Source organism: Fundulus heteroclitus, unplaced genomic scaffold (genome assembly GCF_011125445.2).
Source record: "Fundulus heteroclitus isolate FHET01 unplaced genomic scaffold, MU-UCD_Fhet_4.1 scaffold_61, whole genome shotgun sequence".
NCBI classification, from domain to species: domain Eukaryota; kingdom Metazoa; phylum Chordata; class Actinopteri; order Cyprinodontiformes; family Fundulidae; genus Fundulus; species Fundulus heteroclitus.
Genome location: NW_023397044.1, coordinates 225,234 through 234,917, shown reverse-complemented (window position 1 = coordinate 234,917; position 9,684 = coordinate 225,234). Strand labels below are relative to the sequence as shown.

The following is a 9,684-nucleotide window of genomic DNA, read 5'->3' as shown; positions in this document are numbered from 1 at the left end:
GCTAAAAACAGTCAATGTTACTCAATGTTGCCGCGAGGAGCACACATCATGAATGCCGAAGTCGGACACCATGGTGGACCGACTTTCCAACTCATAACACTGACTTTTGGGGCCATTCCGCTTGAAATTTCCGTCTTGGAGGTCAAGAATTCTGACTACTGAGGACAAATGGAACGCACCATAAGTCGTTTTCGAAATACTCCCTACAGCAGCTTTACACTAAACAAAATATTGTCTACACTTCATGAACAAAGATTATGTAATTATACTATATCATTGAGCACCTTTAAGGTCAATATTACCAACACAAAAGGGGTCCTTTTTGGGTTTTGTTATTGAGCATCATCTGTTGAGCCTTTAAGAGGACGAAAGGAAGGGGGGAAAAATGACACATCAGCCAACTGACTCGTACGCCACCCCAGGCATTTTTAATACAAACAAACATACAGTCATGTGCTCTTTAAGCCCGATTATTCTCAAGCTATGCACCACCCAATAAATTTAATTACTTATTGTCCAAACCCTGAAAAAATAATCCTTGTTTAATTTTTTATGATCACAATGATCATAATCATTTATTGTTCATGAAAAAAAATGTTAATGCCAAATCATGACATTAAAATATTTTCTACATTTCATGAACAAAGATTATGAAAATATTATGCGTACTTTTGTTACAAAAGTCACAGCAGATATCGGGCTGTCCTCTGACCCTGGGCCTTCTTTTGACAGCATACTTTCTTTGATATCCGGGATCAGACCTCAGCAGTGGCTTCTGCTAAATTTCCACACGGCAATTCACAACAGAAACTAATACATGAAAGATTGTCTATATTCCCTGAACGAATGTTATGAAATTATCATGCATACTTTTTGCTAGAAATGTCATCAAAATGCCTACAACAGCAGATGTTTCTATGTACGGGGAATGTTGGTGCAAGTGGGTGATGTACAATTGCTGCAACCAAATAACAGTAGAAAATAGAACATTTTCATGTTTTTCTGAGAACACCCTGAAATTGTAGGCAAAACTGATAAATGAAAGATTGTCTACATGCCCTGAACAAAGACTATAAGATATTATGCATCCTTCTCGCTAGTAATGTTATCAAAATGCATATAAATGCAGATGCTTTCTTTAAATATTGTTTTCCACATAAAGTACCAGAAATGGAAGCCATGTTGTTTTTCGTTGGGAGAAGCTCCGCAGTCACGTGACCAGGTTGGAAGACCATGTAAATGAATAGAACAAATAAAGGCAGGATTGAAGCGTATTACCACTATGTTTCCAGCCTGGGTTTTTGTGACTCTGCTGAGGAGTAAAGCCAATGTGAGCTGACTCAAGAGGAGTTTTGATGAACGGCAGTGATTGGCCACGGGGCGATGAAAAATTAGCTTTTCTCCAAGGAAGTCCAAAATAAACTGAATGACAGTTAAATATTAAGGATCTCTCTCATTTCACACTGAAAACATGTCTGTGCAAATTCGCAGTTATCCGGGTCATCGCGACAGCAAACGTTTGCAGAGAGACTCAATTCTTTCTGCAAGCATTTCGAAACCTATCCAGGAGTCTCTGTCAGCTCTGAGCCACTGTCTTTGCAGCTTTGCAGGTGTGCCCCGTTGAAAGCAGCTCAAGCTTAGTCAAGCTGCATGCTCCATCTGCTGACAGAGAAACTCGCAGCCTGGTAGAAAGCAAGCAATATATCTGATAAAAGCAAATTCCCAGGAGGCATTTACCCTCTTCCGGGCCTTTCTAGGCTGGTGGAATCACTAAAAAGGGCGAAAATAATCAGAGCAAGCCGGGAGGAGTCGAGTAGGGTATGCGAAAACGGGCGGACCAGTGGAATTGGGCCTCTATGTGCTCTTGGGGAAAAACATTAACCCAATTAAGTGTATAAGTGTGTGAATGTAGCTGACTAAATAAAAGTGTGTAAAAGGCCTTTGAGTAGGACTAGAAAAGCTCTATTTAATTTGATTCAGTTTAACAGCTTTGCATCCTGTTTGCATGATTCATGGAAAGTATCTCAAGGCGTTGATGGATAAGACGAGGGAGTCTGTTTTAGGAAACTTTAGGTATATTCGATTTGTTTCCCTTTTTCAAGATGTGGTTCTATGAGCATGATCAAACTATTAACTTTAGAGCATAGTGGAGCAGTTCACAGCTCGATGAGAAGCATCCAAGAATAAAAATTACCTCCTTTACATCTGAGGCTTACAAACTGTCAAACAGTTGACGGTCTGGGGTCAGCCTCAAGAGGAGAGAAATGTGGTGCTTGTTCAAAAATAAACAGAAGCACATTAGGTCAGTTTTTTATTGAATTAATCTCAATACACTGCATGGACAGTGTAAATCAGACAAAAAACTTGTTCACTTGTTGATTTCGCAAAGATTTTCAAACACAATGGCAAATATTGGCTGAGTATGATACAAAATCTGAGCACCAGAGTGCAATACACAGTACTCGTATTGCAGGATATTTGATATTGCATAAAGCAAATTAAAATCTGCTCAAGTTTTTATAGGTCAGTACATTTACACACATTCTGAAATGTTCTCCATAGCCAGCTAACCAGGAGTGATTCTTTCTTAGGATTGAAAAGCTTGCTTTACAAAATAAAACTTTGCTAATTTAATTTTGAAACAGATGGTATAGCTTCACCGGTCAGTAAAAGGTTTTTAAGATTTAAAAACCTTACGGCACAAAAACACAAGATTTTAAAATCATATGGCATCACTGGGGGAGCTCTGAAAATGTAACCTGTGGTTTGTCAAAGAGTTTTGATTAATCATGGGTCAGATGGGTCAGTGCAAAAGCTCTCAGACCAGGACTAGTTATCATATGATGGTCGATGATGTCAGTATTAAGATCAACACTTGCAAGTGTAACAAATAGAATAAGCTCACTTAGACATTTAAAGAAAGCATTTTGGATCCAGAAATTAAAATGTTCCTTGCAAATTCCAAATATTCATTAGATTGCTATTGCTTCATGCCTAAAAATATTAAGCAGAACAAAACATGAATGAGGTCTCTGCTTATTTGTTTAATGTTCTCAGCACACACTAGAAATAAAAAAAAGTAGTTATGTGATTTTAGTTTATTTTTTTGCCCAAGCACACATTAGCCAGTAGTAATGAAAGCTGTATGAAAACTACAGTCAGATTGAAAGATGATAATCAACAGGCTCTGTATACACGCCACTAATATTTTGACTAAGTTTAAGAAACAAGCCCATAACAGCTTTACAACAGAAATTGGACAGAGAATGTAAAACTAAATGTTAATCACAGCAACAGTCGTGACAATGTGAAATTCTGCAAAACTTATCAATCTCACAATAAACTGATTTGTAGAATGGTGGACAGAGCAATCTCCTATCGCGTATATATTAATCAGATACAATCTATGATCTTTGATTTTATATGGTGCTTTAATAGAAGGATTTTGATATCTTTATGAAAATATTTTAACACTGTCATATATCTAATTGATATTAAGGGATACTCTATATTTACAGCATTCATGTAAGCTTGCACCTTTAACGAAGCACGTTCTTCTTTCAAAGCAAGTTGCACGGGGGAAACTAATGCCAATTTAGTAATGTAGTAGACTTAAGTGTGTCCAGGAATATAAAAAACATGGATATTTGCCTTTGCCAAAGATTTTATGTTAACTAAATGATTCCATTTTAACACAAAAGAAATGTGGACAACTTTTAAATTAATATTTTATATCATAAAAAAAGTCATCTTGTTTATCATCAATGGCCTCTGATGAGAAATTCAAGTTCCTAAAATAGGCAAAGACCAAATAAACTAAGGCATTACTAGTGCCATTTCATTACTTTATGAATTCAGTTTCTCCATAAAAATGTTTTTGTTTTATATGCATACATTTTTAAACAAAACAATAAAAACCCTAATCCTACCCTACAAATTATTGATCCAGGCTTATAACCAGATTCCAAAGGAATTATTTTTCCTTCAGATCCGCACACTTACAGTAGACTGTACCTCACATTGAAATGAGTTTGCTGCAAATAAAGTTAGATATTCAACAGTTTCTACTTGCAGTAACTGTGATCACTGAAGATTTTTCCCAGTAAGCTTGGTTATTTCTCCTACAGTTTGCTCACTATGCAAATGAAAGTACATAAACCAAGTCTTTTGCAATAAGTTTAATAATACTTTGTAATTACTACGTTTTAGGTTTTTTTGTTTCAGCTACTTCAAAAGATAGACAAAGACAACATACCCACAATGTACAGTGAAAAATGTGTCATTTTCACAAAAGTGTGAAGGTCCTCATTCCCAAACAGTGAATGGTTAAAATATTAACCACATAACCGTAGCAATCTACACACTCTAGATCCTGATAACACAAATGAATAGTGTTCTGAGATATTTCATCCAAATGGCACAGCTGTCAGGTGGTCAGTCTGTTGAGGGCCTCAGTCATTTGATCAGAGCCAGAATCAAGCTGTAAATACATATAGAAATAAAGAAACGTTGTATACAACTTAACACAATGATAGATGAGACATTATCTTAAAGTGAGAAGGTGTGCAAACATATTGATTTTGTTACTGTACAAGTAAATGAAGAAGCAGAGTAGGTGGTATCCTAATTTAATCATGGCCTCTTTCATGTACGACTTGAGTAGGACCCCGGTTGTGGATCTCAGTTGGATCAAACACACCCATATTTCCCATAGGAATCTTCACATACCTATGGGAGTGTGAGAGAAGTCAACCAGAAGCTGTATGGCAAAATGCACCGGAAAAAGGGGGCAGGGGACTAAAAGAGAGGGCATATATAAGTAATAAAAAACATGAAAGAATAATCTTGGTTTTGCTCAAAATGTGCATAAACCGACGCACTCTTGCTCCATACTTTAGACCTTGTGCTGACATATGGCATTGATTGTGAAGAATTAACAGTATTTCCTCACAACCCTGTGTTATCTGATAATTTTTAATAACATTTGAGTTAATCTAAACCGAGGTTCTCCATCCCCAAAAGAGGGTTCCATTATAGTAGATCTTTATCGGACAATGCTGCATCAAACTTTAACGAGTCTGTCCCCCTTTTAATATCGTCAGTATTGCAGAAAATACCCTGCAGATAGCCATATGACTGTTGTCATTTCAAACTTTTAACTTTTTGCTCTCTCTCTCTTTTCTTCATAGTAGGTACACCTGGTCTGACGTTCTGTTAACTGTGACATCATCCAGGGAAGACAGATCACCCGCTACTACCATTTAATGTAGAAACAGATTACTGGATAACTGTGTGCTTCTGTGCTTTTTTGTCTGTCTTGTTGTGTCTCTGCTCTGTCTTCTCTAACCTCCAGTCGTCAAGGCAGATTACCGTTTATACTGAGCCTGGTTCTGGCTGGAGGTTTTTTCCTTCCCACTAATGGTGGTTTTTCTTTCCACTGTCGCTTTCATGCTTGCTCAGTATGAGGGATTGCTGCAAAGCCATGTACAATGCAGACGACGCTCCGTGTAGCTCTACGCTTCTCCAGGAGTGAATGCTGCTTGTCGGGACTTTCAAGCAATCAACCGGTTTCCTTTATATAGGACATTTTTGACCAATCTGTATAATATGATTGATTTTGACTTTGTAAAGTGCCTCGTGATGACATGTTTCATGAATTGGGGCTATATAACTAAAATTTATTTGAATTGAATAAGATGGTAAATGAATAGGACAGTTTTAAATAAAAACATTAAATTACATAGAATTATTTTTTTTAATTGATACATTTTAAAACTGTGTTGGTAATCCAGTACAGAAAAACTTTTGTTATACTGGGTGAAATGGTCGTTCCATCCTGAGAGTAGTCAACACATTTAGAAAAGGAAAATATTTAGGAAAGGGAATAAAAGAATATATTTTTTTAGTAGAATCCTTAAGGAATCTCAACACAGCATTATGTAAATATTTAATATTAAAATTGCTTAATACATAGACATGTTTGTTGGTGAGACTTTGATCTTTATGTTCAACAAGGATTGACGTCCAACTCACCAAGATATCTTGAATTAGGACTATTCTGATTAATAAAAAACACGTGAGATTTTTTGTTGGAAATAGTCCCCGTTTACAAACATCTTTATCTACAGGCCATTCTGATTGCTTGTGGTTAATGCAGAGAAAATGTCAAAATTAAATTGCAATCACAATTACAGTTAAAAGCAAATTGCAATTTTGATTTTTGCAAAATCACAGTCCTACATCTCAGTGGTTCATATCATTCACAAGAGACTGATATCAGACTTCTTGGACTCTGATGCAAACTTGCATGCTTAATATAAAACAGATTGATTCTTTGACTGCAAAGAATGAAAAATGTCTGTTAGTGTGTTCCTATCTTAAGTGAGATCTAATTACTTAGATTGATTTTAATACACAAATGAGCAACAAGCTGTTCAATTAGAACTGCCTAAGACAGGACATTAGTGAAACCCAGGTGTGCAACAGCTAAAGAGATACTCTGTGCTCATACTTCAGTTTGCCCAGTTAAAGGCTAAAATAAGTCCTGAAAACATACAAAGTTGAACCTGGAGCATGTTGGTCTTTACAAGGTTTGAAATCCTGGTGACAAACTTTTTTTCCACTTAATTTCATTATTGGAAGGTGACATGCTGAGGTCTAATCCTTGTACGGTATGAATTTCAGATGACACAAGTATCAGGCCAAATATACAAATTCCCTGACCTTATACACTACCCTGGAGTGAAGACCTTAGCTTTTCTATTGCGATATATCAATTACTAAATTGTACTAAATCAAAGTGATAGCCATCCAGTAGTTTTATGATCATACCATACCTGTAAATGTTCCAAGCTGCTACAGGCATGTTGAGAACAAAAATGAACCAGTGCATGGAGACCAACATGAGCATCATTGACAGACATTGGCCAACCATCTCTGGAATAACCCACTGTAAACAAAAAGCATTAAAATATTTAATCAGTAAGCAGAATAGAACTGTTGATCATTTGTCAAAGCTGAAAAGACAAAAATAAAGAAATAAATCAGATAAGAAAATGTGCATGAAACAATTATGAACATATACATTTAAAAAGGAAACAGGACTTTGTGAAAGGACAGCAAGAAAAAAAACAACATTTTTATATTGTACATCAAACACAAAGGGTACTTACTTTGTTAAGTTTGGAGCAGCATGCTCGAGCATTATGTAGTCACATTCTAGATCAGACAGAGTAATAATCTTAAAATTACTGTCAAGGCATTGCATATCAATAAGTCTTTTCCATATCATTCTGAAATCTGATACATGAGACATTTCCTGAATAACTGTTCCTATGGCACAAGCTATCACGTATCCCTTGGGGAGCAGTGGGCTGGCTGCCATTAAAAGCAGAGAACAAATTTCGTTGTAATGTATGTTTCATTGACAATAAAGATGATATTACTATTACTCATTTCAGGGGATCTATGGTTGCCAGAAGTCCCTCATTCGCTTGATAGGACTGTCCACTCTAAGACAAGAGTTTTAATTCCACTGCAGGTTGCAGTTTTGAGGATTTCAGTTGATAACATAAACCAATTCAGAATTTAATTCAATGTCAATTTTTTCTATTTTTGTTAACATGAATATAGGCACATTTACTGAAGTTCCGTCCTTACCAACTTGAATTGGTTTACTTCAAGGGGAGTAGAATTTTTCAAATAAACCGGTAGGAAAATCAAACATTTTAGCTAACTATATTAATAATACATGTATATAATACATCTAATGATTTGAGAGGAATTGCTAGATTATCTCACACAAGGTGTACGTCCAAGTAAAAATTTAAAAATGAAATCCTCAATTCAGATTGATACCACTTAGGCTACATTGTTAAGGGTATCTTCCTTAAAATCTGAAAGATCTCTTGAAATTAATCAATTACTTTTGTGTGGCCAATTTTCCAGACTTAAATAGTTAAAATGAATTACAGCTGCAATTAAATGGATTTACATCTAAAGGAAGAAGGAACGGTTGCAAAGACCGTTTAAAGAAGTCATAAACAGAATAAGTTTTCAGTCGTTTGCACGAGTCGATTTCTGTTCTCCAACAGCAGCAGCGTGTGCCACGGAAACTGCTCCATTTCCCCATGAAACTGAACTGAGCTGAGCCGCAATCATTTTTTCAGTATGACAACGCTTCATCGTCCAAGCTAACAAGTAGATGGCTAAATGTAGCTTACATATTGCGCAGAGAAAAAAATAAGCTCACGAGAAACATACAATAAAAGGATACAAAGTATACTGAAAGAAAAATCAGCGCACAGCAGTCTACAAGGGACAGGACAAACACAGCAGCCTCCATTGTAGCTCTTTACTGAAAAGCTTCTTCCCGTTTCCGGTTTCTCTTCGTCTTCTTCTTCTTCTTCTTCTTCTTCTTCTTCTTCTGTTTATTGGCGGTTGGCAAACAACGATGTGGTGCATTACCGCCACCCACCAGTAAGGAGTGTGAATCAGGAGAAGCATGCTAAAAAAAAACAAAAAGAAATAACTATCTGTTTAACTAAAACTGTTTTTATGGACTGCATCAGACTAAAGACTTTTTTGTTACCATTTTTAGTATCAGTGTTTTAGAGTCTGCCAAAACAAAAGAAACAAGCCAAAGGCCCGACTTTTAATTTTTTTTAATCAGTGAAGCAAAAATGGCCATTTACTTGTCCCGTAGAGACAGACAGCAGGAGGGACCTCACCTTGATGCTGTGGCTCTGTGAAGGTGCAACATTAAAGCCAGGATTAGGCTGGAGTTTCATTTCCACAGGGCCACGCAGAACATGGAGGATTTTATGCAGTTGTAGGGTTTTAACCACTGAGCTATATTATACACTGGAGTGCTAATCACCGTCTGCCACCAGCCGCCATATTGGTACTCCTATTTCCCCCCAGTAACTAGGGAATATGTGCGCTACAGCATCGAATAACGAGGATTTTCTCATGGTCAGGGGGGGCTTAAGACTTTTAAAATGTCAAATGCCATATAGTTTTATGTTATGTTCTAAAAATACCAAGTACTGAGAAAGTCATGTGCTGAAATATTTTGCATTTTATTAATTTAAATATATATGTTTAACATTTATAAATATATAAATAACAATATACAAAAACATATATTTACATATGTGTGTACATATATATACATATATACATATACACATACTTATATATACATATATATATATTTAATATGAATAACATGTAAAATATTTCAGCACCTAATTTCCTAGTAGTTGATAGTGTTAGTACATCCACTGACTGTAGAATTACCTGTGAAATGTTTTCACACAGCCAGAAAACTGCTTGTTGTTGCAACCAAATCCTGTGGGATTCTGTGAGAGTTGGGAGGAGCAAGATGGCGGCCAGTGACTTCAGTTTTTCGGCAAAATCAGCACTCCAGTGTATTATATAGCTCAGTGGTTTTAACTAGAGACATTATATAAGAGTAGACCCACATTAACTATCGCGGCGCAGGAATTACGGTCGCCATATTGGGGCGGTCGACCTGCTACCCTTTACTGCTGGTTTAAACTGAACAGATGAAGGATGCCTCAGCACTGTGCGGCCTATTTTTGTTTGATTCGACAGCCTAATGATATTAGGGCTCGAGGGATAACTTTTCACAAGTAAGATATAACAGATATTGTTTGTGTT

General features: G+C 36.4%; 1 pseudogene; it reads right to left on the bottom strand.

The window, feature by feature from the left end:
- Window positions 1-9,684, bottom strand: part of LOC118561317 — a 56,528-nt pseudogene that overhangs the window by 30,905 nt on the left and 15,939 nt on the right.